Source organism: Fukomys damarensis, unplaced genomic scaffold (genome assembly GCF_012274545.1).
Source record: "Fukomys damarensis isolate Sample0158 unplaced genomic scaffold, DMR_v1.0_HiC HiC_scaffold_17, whole genome shotgun sequence".
NCBI lineage: Eukaryota > Metazoa > Chordata > Mammalia > Rodentia > Bathyergidae > Fukomys > Fukomys damarensis.
This window is the reverse complement of record NW_022900929.1, coordinates 4,900,618-4,912,472: the sequence shown is the minus strand read 5'-3', so window position 1 is coordinate 4,912,472 and position 11,855 is coordinate 4,900,618.

Below are 11,855 nucleotides of genomic sequence, written 5' to 3'. Positions count from 1 at the left end.
CTCAGAGTCGGGGCCGGGTCCCACTCGCCGCCACTAGCCGCTCCAGGATCAACCGTTGTCTCATCCCGGCCCCGCTCTTGTTTATGCTCCGGGGCCGGGGCGCCGTGCGCGCCTGCGCGGCCACGCCCCCAACACGCACGGTCCCTAAAGGCGCAGGCGCGCTGCTAAATTTCCGCCCCTTCATCTCTGGCCCGAAGTATAGTTCCGGTCAAGCACGCACGCGTAGGAGCGTGCGGGCACGCGGGCGCGTGAGAAAGAGGGGTGGTGCCCAACTACCTTCTGCACGTAATCTCCGGGTGATTGGAAGCCTCTCCTGCTGATCATTGCACTAATTGCAGATGCGCACCTTTTTTTGCTGAGGTGGGTGATTGAAGATTGAACCCAAGACTTTCCCACTGAGCTACATCCCTCGGCTCTAGAAATTTTTTTGAGCCAAGGATTCGCCAAGTTGCCCAGAGGAGGGCCGAATTTGCGATCCTTCTACCTCTACTTCTCAGACTGCTTCGATTACAGGCGGGCACGCCTGGCTAGGATTCGAACTGCCTTGATGCTAATTGCAACCCTATGTAGAGAGGGCTCCGTCTCCATTGTATTGAATTACAAACCGAGGCGCACAACTAGAAATCATTTGCCAAGTGTTAGACTTGAGGCTGCTGACTCCTTTGCTTCCGAGTCCCTGCCACAAGATTCTGCCTTAAGTGTGTTCGTGCCTTCCCGGTACTAGGGAGCACCTTGCATGCAAACTAAATAAGCCTCCTTTCCCACAGAGATGTTTCGGAAGGGGAGATATTTAAATACAGACGCAAAGCCTGGGACACTAAGATCACACACTGATGTCACCTTAGACCTGAAGGGCACGGACTGTACAGTCAGCAGGCTTCCAGCAGTGGCTGAACCTAAAGTTTAGGTAGCAGTAGGCAGCAGCCTACAGCGACGGAAGACCCTGAGTGGTAAAGGTTGCCCATGGGAGTGTGACCCACGCTCAGCTCTCCTTGGGAAGATGGCCAAAAGGCGAGATTTGGCTGGAGAACAGCAGGCGGCCAGGTCCAGCTGGGTATTGAGACATTACGAAAGACACTGGTCGCTGTCCTGAGAGCAGTGGACTCCACAGCAGGTAGTGAGGCCGGAGAGGACAAGATCAAACTAGTGCTTAAGGCAGAGCACGTGGTCGGTATATGAGGTCCCAGATTTCATCCCCAGCACCACAGAGGGCAGGAGAGACAAACCTCAAAACAGAATGAAGCACTGGGGATTTAGCTCAGTGGTACTGCCGCCTGCTTCAAAACAGAATGAAGCCCCCCTCCCCCCATGGCGCTGGGGCTTGAACCCAGGGGCATTCTACCACTGAGCTATATACCCAGGTTTTTTTAAAAAATGTATTTTTAAGACCGAATCTCAGTAAATTCCAGGCCAGTCTTGAATTTGTAATCCCGCCTCAGCCTCCCAAGTAGCTGGAATTATAGGTGTGCACCACCACACCAGACCAACACGAAGATCTTACAGGATGTGGTTCCTTAGATGGTGCCACTGTTGAGCCTCCAGTAGGCTATTCTACCACCCATCTGGGCATAGGGCACATGATCAGAATAGAGGATTCCTGAGGCATGAGCACATGGCCAGATGTTTCTTCACCTTCATGTAAGATCCCTTAGTCACATGACGTGGTATGACATACCTGGGTGACACTTCAGTATTAAAAATTGCCACCTCCACCCTCCCACACATTCTCCCTTTTTTGGTGGGAATTCTCTCTGAGACAGTCTCACTATCTAGTTCAGGCTAGCCTTAAACTCACGGCAGTCCTCTTGCCGTGGCCTCCTGAGAAGTGAGTCACCATGCCTGATCTCTTTGTTTTATATTTTGATATTGAACGTATCACTTTCCAGTGTGCCATATGACGTTCTCTCTTGACCAGACTGTGAGTTCCATGAGGGCAGGGTTGTTTCTTTTTTTTGTACTGGGAGTCAAACTCAAGACCTTGCGCTTGTGAGGCAGGTATGGCACCACTGAGCTAAAGCCCTGGCCCACAGGGTTTTGGTCTGTGTTGGGAATTCTAGGCTCCCATTGCCTAGAACTCAGCCCCAGCCTCCTGACCTGTGGCTGAGATGGCTGGAGCAGAGAGTGGCTGCCCACACTTGTGCTTTGACTCACCGCTTTATTATCCTTGGTGCTGTGGGAGCCATGGATGGAGTATGGAGAGGAGGCTGGCATTCAGCTAGAGATCTGGCCACGTGTGACTTGCAGTGTTTCCTCATGTCTATCTCTCCTGGGGAGCATGCACTAACATTCCTGGTGGCATGGGGAGCAGTGAGAATGCTCAGGAGCTGCTATCATCCCTTCAGGAGTCCTCCAGGTGACTGGCCTGAGGTGACCCCAGGGACTCACCTCCTGCCCGATCAGGCCCTCAGCCTTGTGCCAAGATGGCCCACGCTGGTTACTGGAACATCCGCCAGCCATCTTTCATATGTCATCCTCCCTCAGGGGAGTCCAGAATAAACTTGGCATCAATAGCTGGTGTGAAAGGACTCAGAGCTGTGATGGCAGTGTAGTGTGCTGTTGGGGGGGCGCTGAAATCGGCCTTTGGGGGTTCAAATCCAGGTTTAGGCTCTAGGATGTTTGTGACCTTACCTAAGTCATCTGACCTCACTGACCATCAGTTTATTCCGTACTAACAAGGGTTAGAACAAACCACTTCCTGAGATTGCTATTAAAATTGAATGAGGAGCTGGGTGTGATGGTGCATGCCTGTAATCCCAGCACTCAGGAGGCAAGACAGGAAGATCTCTGTGAATTCAAGGTTAGCCTGGACTAAATAGTGAGTTCAAGGCCAGCCTGAATTACAAAGTGAGACCCTGTATCAAAATAACAACAATGACAACAACAAAAATAACCAAACAACAACAACAACAAAAGATTGAATGGAGCTGGGCACAAGTACCTGTAGTCTCAGCTACTTGGGAGGCTGAGGCAGGAGGACCACTTGAGAGCAGGAGTTCAAAGTAGCCTGATTCCATCTTTTTTTTTTCAGCTTTAATTGAGTTTATTGGTACAGTACAGTTACAGTTTTAGGGATACAGTACAGTTACATTCATTGTTGGGATCTTGTACCTCTACATGACAAGTCTTGTTTCTCATTTTTTCCCCTTGTCCCTGCCCTCCCTTCACCCCCTCCTCCCCTCCCCATCTACAAACACTTTATTTCCATCTTTTCATTATCTCACATTTTTTTCTTTTCCTTTATTACCCTTCCCCTACCCATCCCACCTTCTGTACACCTTTCTGAGTCCATCTTTAACAACAACAACAACAATAACAACAAAAAGGATAAGAGACAGCACTTCTAGAATAGTGAACAATGAAACAAAAATATACAAACACCCCATTTCTCCACCCAAGCAGAGAAGGCTGAGAAGACATGTCAAATCCAGCTTTTCCTGGGCTTTGGAAAGTACCTAAAGGCTTCCAGAAGTCTGAGGCAAATGGATTCAAATAAAACAGCTGATTTCAGGAAAACACGGATCATTGTGGCACCTGAATTTGTCTCAGTGCCACCCCTCTCATTCAGATTCATGGCAATCTTAAAAATAGGATTGTGACCATGGTAGCTTAGGAAAAGAGCACTCTCCTGGTTCCTGGCAGAGGCAAAACAGGCTTGGAGGGCCTGAAACGCCCTATGCCCAGAGCACTGTCACTATGTGACCTAGCAAATCATTGTTTGCAAAATCAGTAGGGACTCACAACAGATCGGCAAGCAAAGCAAAGCAAGACAAAACAACCCCAAACCAAAAATATCAAAAGGAGTCTTGATGTGGCAGTCATCTTGGTGTGGTTGAGACAGAAGAATTGTAGACCCATCCAAAAAACAACTCAAAAAACATAACTGGGGGTTTCTGGGGGAGGTGGCAGAGTAGTGAACAGCAGAGAAGCAGCCTCTCTCAGATTTGGTGTCCAGATGCTGGAATATAGAAATGTAAGGAAGAGAAGAAGGAGGGAAGAGGGTCCTCAGGACCCAGGAAGGATCTGAAGTGAGAATTGAAACCCACAGGGAGAGTGAAAAGAGACACCTTGATGTAGAAGAAGGAGGTGGCAAGCAGCACTTTCTCCCTGAGCTCTGACTCACTGGGGGAGGATCAGCTTGAACCTGCAGATACACAGTGACTACAAGCAACCTCAGAGGTCTTCAAGGAGAGACACACCAGTGGAACAGAGCAGTGGATGCCGTGGATGGCAGTGGCTGGTGAATTATTTGGGTTCAGATGTTCCCCAGGAGAGGGTGATAGGCTAGTAGCCATCCTGAAGGCCGACTGAGCTCAGAACTCAAACCAGCTGTGGGTTGGCTCCATCTAGTGGCTCCCACTGTCAAGGTACAGAGAAACTGAATTCAAGTGAGCAAGAGGCATGTGGAATATTGCACACTGAACAAATCAGGTTCCAACTTCATAGCTAGAAACCAGCCTGAACTTTAGAACTAAAAGTGCAGGCTTGCTGGGATTACCCACTACCCCACCATAAATCTATGGCTGGCTTAATGGGATTAAGCAACATGAATCTAGGCTCTGTCTGCCCATTTTGTCTACCAGTGACAGCAGAGACATGCCTTGAAGTGGCCTTTTTTTTTCTTTTCTTGTTTGTGTTTTCTTTTTTCTTGATTGTCCTTACTTTTATTTGTGTGAACATTGTTTTTAGTTGTTGTTCTGTTCTGTTCTTTATTTTTTTATTTCTTCCTTCTCTTTCCCTGTCTTCCTTATCAGTTTCCCAAAATTTGCATAATCTTCCTTTGTCCTCCAGACTTGCTTCTAATTCTATTCTTCTAATTCTTCCTCTTCTATTTCTTTGTATTTCCTCCAGTTCCCTCTTAAATTTTTCTCCCCTGATGGTAAAATCATCACACTGAGGGCATATTTACTGTATACAGTTTTCTGGGTTGTTTTAGATTTTGTTATATAACCATAAATCTAGTTTATATGGTCAAAGATGGCATATTGATAGTCACCTCAGTTTGTCATTTTCTGGGCTGTGTTTGATGCTCTTGTTATTGTTTATTGCACTACTTTTGCCAAGGTAACATAATTGGGCTAGTCAATATTTCTCTCTGGTACACCAAGATTGAGATTGGCCTGAAGCCAGTGCCAAAGAACCAAGGGCTGGTCCAAATAGGCTGTAACTTCCTGACCCCAATAAATTGAAGAGATAGGATCCTGTAACAGACTCAAAACTCAAAAGTGAGCTTCATGTGGAGAACATCATTGCAAAGTAGTCATTTCCTAAAGGTTCTAAATACCAGCAAGAAAGCTACTTGCCATAAGCAATTTACAAGCATAGACCCCGGAATTAAACTTAAAAAAAAATGACAAGACACTTAAACAAGATGGAATCCTAAACGTCTAGCTCACTAAAAGCAAACCTGGGGAGCAATGAGGCAGAACAGTTCATAATCCATCCATGTGAATTCTCTGAAGTGGTAACAGTGGAAGTAACAAGGCAGATGAATAAGGCTCTAGGAAAAAAATCAAATCAGAAATAGTCTCTCATATAACTACAGAAATGGTGAGCAGAATGAAAGAAATGCTTAGTGGCTCTAGAACAGATAAAAAATAGAGGAGCTTAGGGAAATGATGGATACCATGAATGCCCAACATTGGAAAAAAATTGAATCCATGAAACAGAATCAAACAGATATCAAGGAGATTAAAAATTCTATTGAAAGTATACACAGCAGAATGAGCCAGTGTGAGATCGGATTGTGGTTAGTGATCAATCATGAAAAGAAAGATTTCTTTTTTTTCTCATTGAGTTTATTGATACATTTTAGGTATACAGTACAGTTACATTCATTATTGGGATTTTGTACCTTTACATGACAGGTCTTGGTTCTCATTTTTTCCCCTTGTCCCTGCCCTCCCTTCACCCCCTCCTCCCCTCCCCATTTACAAACACTTTATTTCCATTTTTTTTTCATTTTCTCGTATTTTTTTCTTTTCCTTTATTACTTTTCCTCTACCCTTCCCACTTTCTCTACACCTTTAGCCCTTTTCTTCCTATTTCACACTGTCAATTATCTCATTATAATTATCTATTATAGTTTTTCACACCAGAGAAACTATTCAGTATTTACACTTGTATGACTTAGTTATTTCACTTAGGAGTATATCCTCAATATGTATCCATTTTCCTATGAATGAATCTAATTTCTCATTTTTTATGGCTGAGTACTATTCCATTTTATAGAAAAACCACATCTTCTTTATCCAGTTTCCAACAAGATTTCTTAAAAATAGCAATGGACCATGAAAAATCAATCCAGCAGCTGCTAGATGATGCAAAGAAGAATAACATAAGATTGATTAGAGTCAATGAAAAAGAAAGTGATAGTACAAATGACATAAGAAACATGTTCACAGAAGTAATGGCAGAAAACTTCCCAAATGGAAAAAGAATTTTACATACAGATAGGTGAGGCATATAGAACTCCAATTAGCCATGATAAAAAACAATTTTGGGCCAGGGATTTAGCTCAGTGGCAATGTGCCTGCCTTGCAAGTGCAAAGTCCTGAGTTCTATCCCTGGTACTAAAAAACAAAAAACAAACAAACAAACAGAAACAATCTTCCCCAAGGCGTATAATAGTCAAGATTCCAGAGATTCAATACAAAAACAAAATAGTAGGGCCAGGGATGTGCTCAATGGCACTGCACCTGCCTGGCAAGTGCATGGTCCTGAGTTCTATCCCTGGACTGCAAAAACAAACAAACAAATAAGCAACCAGAATATTAAAAGCTGTTAGAGAAAATAAGCAAATTACCTATAAAGGAAAGCCCATCAGAATCACAGCAGACTTCTCAGCACAAACCCAGTAGCCTAGATCGCAGTGGTGGCCATATTTCTCCCACCCCTCTGGCTGCTACCAGGTGTAGACCAGCCTGTCCAAAACTTGCTGGACTTCTTGCCAGAGGAAATGCCACTTGCAGAGCACTGGGAACTGTTCTGTGCATGTGTGCGTCCTGGGGTTTTGTAGTTAACACGCCTAATTCCCAAGCTAGTCTGCTACGCTTCAAACCCAGGGCATTTTAATCAAACCCCGAATCCTAAACCTATTAGAATTTACTCTCCATTCCCCCTTCTTCAGCCCATCTGTGCAGGGCTGTTTCTTCTGGGCATCTCATCTATTGATTTTTTTTTTTTTTTGAGGCAGAGTCTTACTATGTAGTTCAGGCTTATCTTGCACTCACTGTATATCCCTGGTGGGCCTCAAACTTGCAGAATTCCTCCTGCCTCAGCCTTGAGGCAGTGCTGGGATTACAGGTGTGAACCACCATGCTCAATGAAATTTTTGTTATCGTTATTGCTTTTGTTTTTTTGAGACAGAATTGTGCTATGTAGTCCAGGCTGGTCTTGAACTCACTATGTAGCACAGGCTGGCCTCATCCTCCCAAGTGCTGGGATTATAAGCATGCACCATTATGTCTGGTTTTGTTTTTTGAGGTAGGGTCTCACTATATGGTTAAGGCTGACCTTGATCTCACTGTGTTGCCCAGGCTGGCCTTGAACTCTCTATTCTCCTAAGTGCTGGATTACAGGCTTGTGCCACCACACCTGATTTAAAAATTTTTTATGGTGTCATGGTCTTGCTAAGTCACTAAATTGCCCAGGATGTTCGCAAACTTTTGATCCTCTTGTCTTAGCCTTCCAGAGTGCTAAGATTAAGTGGTGCAGGTGTGCACCACTATGCCTGGCTGGAAATTGGTTTCAACTATGGTGTCCTCCCTGAAATTTATTAATTTACATTCAACGTTAATCTCTAAAAGATCACAACAAAGAAATATGACCTTGTTGGCTGAGGGTGTAGGTAAGTAGTAAATGATTTGACTAGCAGGTATGAAGTTGGGCTTGATCCCCAGCACTGAAAAGCACAAACAGAAATAAAAGGCAAAGAAAAAAGATTTAAAGAAAAAGGAAGAGAGAGAGAGAGAGAGAGAGCGAGGGAGAGGGAGGAGAGAGGAAGGGAGAGGAAGAGGAGCTGTGTGATCTTTGGAGGCAGTTCTGTCACAGGGCAGAGTGTGCCAGGGACAGCACCTTCTAGGAAATTCCCTGGTGAAGGAGCCCCCTCTTGCCCTCTTGCTCTTCCTCTTTCTTCCAGCAAAGACAGCGCAACTTGATGCCGTGTTAGAAGCAGACAGCAGCTGTCAGCAGACATTGAAGGCTGGCACCCTGATTTTAGGCTCCGCAGCCTCCAAAACAGTGACAGCATGAATCTGTGTCCTTTACAAACTGCCCACCCTCAGGTATTGCAGCAACACAAACAGGCTGAGACACAGGGCTTCATTCTCTTGGAATAGACCAAGGACAACGGTTGCTGGGTCATAGGATCATTTTATGTTGAGCTTCTTAGGCGCCACCAAGCTGTTTTACTATGTGGTTGGACACCAGATATATATAAGAGTTCAAATGTCTTCACATCCTTTCCAAACCTATTGTCTTTTTAAAAACTGCCCCTCATGATGGGGATGAGGAAGTCTAGCGATAACTCACTCCATTCAATTACATTGAAGACTGCTGATATTGAGCAGTTTTTTGTTTTGTTTGTGTGACACAAGGTCTCACTACGTAGCCCGGGCTAACTCACAGTGATCCTCCTGCTTCAGCCTCCCGAGTACTGGGATTACAGGTGTGCATTGCCATACCTGGTGATCTGGGTTTCTTTTCAAGTGCTCCTTGGCCATTTATACATCTTCTTTGGAGAAATATATATTCAAATATTTTCTTCCATTGTGTGAGTTGCCTTTTTCACTCCCTTGATAGTATTATTTAAAACAAAAAGTTTTAAATTTTGATGAAACACAGTGTATCTATTTTTCTTTTGTCATTTCATTTTAGTATCATATCTAAGAAACTTATCTAATCCAAGCTTGCAAGGATTTACTCTTTTTTTTTTTAATTCTAAGAGTTTTGTTTTGTTTTGTTTTGGCTCTTACATTTAGATTTATGGTCCATTTTGTTTTGTTTGTTTGTTTGTTTTTGTTTTTTCCAAGACAGAGTCTCACTATATAGTTGAGACTGACCTGGAATTCACTATGTAGCCCAGGCTGGTCTCGAACTCAAAGCGATCCTCCTGCCTCAGCCTCCCGAGTGCTGGGATTACAGGCGTGTGCCACCATATGCAGATTACAAAATTCCTTCTATTCCTATTGTGCCAAGTGTTTGATCAGGAAGGTATGCTGGGTTATGTCCAAAGCTTTTCTACATCCATTTTTGTGGCTTTGTTCTTTATTCTATTACTGTAGTGTGTTATGCTGATTGATCTTATGTTGCATTCCTCAGAGAAAATGCCATTTGCTCATGATATATAGTTTTAAAAACATTTCCTGATAGCCAAGCATGGTGGGATACACTTTATAATCCTAGCAATCTAGGATATTGAGACAGGAGGTCTGTGAATCCAAGCCCAGCTTGGGTTAAATTACCTAACTAAATTGTTACTTAGTGAAATTTTGTCTCAAATTTAAGGGGGGTGGATGCCAGGTGTAGTGGCACACACCTATAATCCCACCATTCAGGAGGCTGAGGCAGTTACGTAGACATGAGTTTGAGGCCAACCTGGGCTACATAGTGAATTCAAGGCCAGCCTGAACTACATAGCGAGACCCTGCCTCAAGGAAACAACAAGAACAACAAAAGCCAAAAAACAAAACAAAAGAAAGGGATAGGGATATAGGTCAGTGTAAAGGCCTTGGGTTCAATCCCTGGTAAAAAAAGAAAAAAAAAAATTCTCGTAGATTCAGTTTGCTGCTTCCTGTTGAGTATTTCATGTTCATAAGGAATACAGGTCTATAGTTTCATTTTGTTTTCCTTTTGGTGTCTTTATCTGGCCATGGGATCAGGCTAACATTGGCTTCATAGGATGAATTAGGGAAAGTTTTCTCTTTTTGGAAGATTCTCAGAATTTATTTATTTATTTATTTATTTATTTTTATGTATTTATTTTTGTACCGGGCATCAAACTCAGGCCCTTGCACTTGTGAAGCAGGCAGTGGAACCACTGAGACAAATCCCTGGCCCGGAGTTGATGTTAATCTTTAAATGTTTGGTAGATTTTATGCATGAAGGGGTTGTGTATGGATCACACTATATCTCATGATTTTTTTCTTGAGTGCTGATCCCTCCAGCCCCCAGGTCACTGTTACTGTTGTTTTCTTGGGCATCTGTTTGTTTAGTAATGAATTCAGAGAAGCCAGTCCCATCCTGAAACCCCACAACCCAATGTATAGACTTATGTCTCTGATTAGATTTTAGGGCTTGTCCCGTCAGCTTCAGTCACTTAATAGTCAGAGACTCTGACTAAACCAGTTGGATTTGTTTGTTTTTGAGACAGGATCTTGTTATATAGCTCAGGCTGGCCTCAAGTACATGATCTTCCCACCTCAGCTTCCCAAGTGCGGAGATGGATTTATTTATTTATTTATGAACCCAGGGCCTTTGCACTGAGCTACATCCCCAAACCATTTTTAATTTTGAGACTAGGGTCTTACAAAGTTGCTAAAGTGCCCAATTGCCCAGTTGCCCAAACCTGCAATCCTCCTGCTTCAGCCTTCAGTTGTGCACCACCACACCCGACTAGAAGAAACCAGGGAGGCACCTCTGGGATTTGAACCCAGGACCTCCTGTTTCCTAGGCAGGTGCTTTAACCAACTGCACTGTGATGCCCACTGCATGGACTCCTGGGTTTTAAATTCACTGTAGGACACGTGTGTGGCTTGTACACTGCTCTCTCTGTCCAGAGCATCTTCCTTTTCTGCCCCTTGTTCAGCCAGAGACTAGGAGTGGGATTTTGTCTGTGACCCTTCCAGTTGGCCATGCTGTCATCGTGAAGCCTGGCTTCTGGCGGTGCTGCTGGTCACAGTGGTTTACTGCTCATCCCAGTTGGTCAGACTCCTGTTAACCCCCTGTGCCTGCCATGCTGCAGCTGGGGTACCATTTTGGCGGGGGTACTGGGGATCAAACTTGGGACCTTGTGTTTTCGAGGCAGGCAGCAGAACCACTGAAGTAAATCCCCAGCCCCTCCTCCCCTTTTTGCAGGTCACACTGAGATCTGCTGGATCTTGCTTTAGGCATGGAGTTAACCACTTTTTGTTTCGTGTTTGGTCTTTAGGTTTTTTGAGATAAGGTCTCACTATGTAGTTCAGGCTAGCCTTGAACTCACTAATAGTCCAACCTGGCCCCAAACTCAAAGTGATCTTCCTAAACCGGGCACGGTGGCGCACACCTGTTATCCCAGCACTTGGGAGGCCGGGGCAGGAGGATCACTGGGAGTTCGAGACCAGCCTGGGCCACCCAGTGAGTTCCAGGTCAGTCTCAACTACATAGTGAGACCCTGTCTCAAAAAACAAACAAACAAACAAACAAACAAGCAAGCAAAGTGATCTTCCTGCCTCAGCTTCTTGAATGCTGGGATTGGAGGTGTGTGCCACCACGCCTGGCATGGAGTTTACTGTTGAAGCCAAATAAAACCAGTCCCCTCGGGCACCACCTGGAGCTGTGTCCTTTAAACCTGCAACCCCTTCCAACAGGAGCAAAGGTCTGGGCTACCCCAGCAGAGGAGCGTTTGTGTGGAGCAGGGTCAGTCTCCACCCTAAGAGCAAGCTCCTCAGCAGTGTCACAGGGACACCCAAAGGAGGGCGGTGAGGGAGGCCAGGTCCTCAGGTCCCTTCAGCTGCCAGAAGCAAAGCTTGGAGGTGAGGAGGCCTAGCAATCTCACCTCCACCCCCACCCTGAGAAGCCATGGGCCACACTGCAGAGGGCCCCACCTTGCTGTTTCCTGCTGTCCTCTACTCAGTCACAGGGAGCCGGGACAGGCCGGG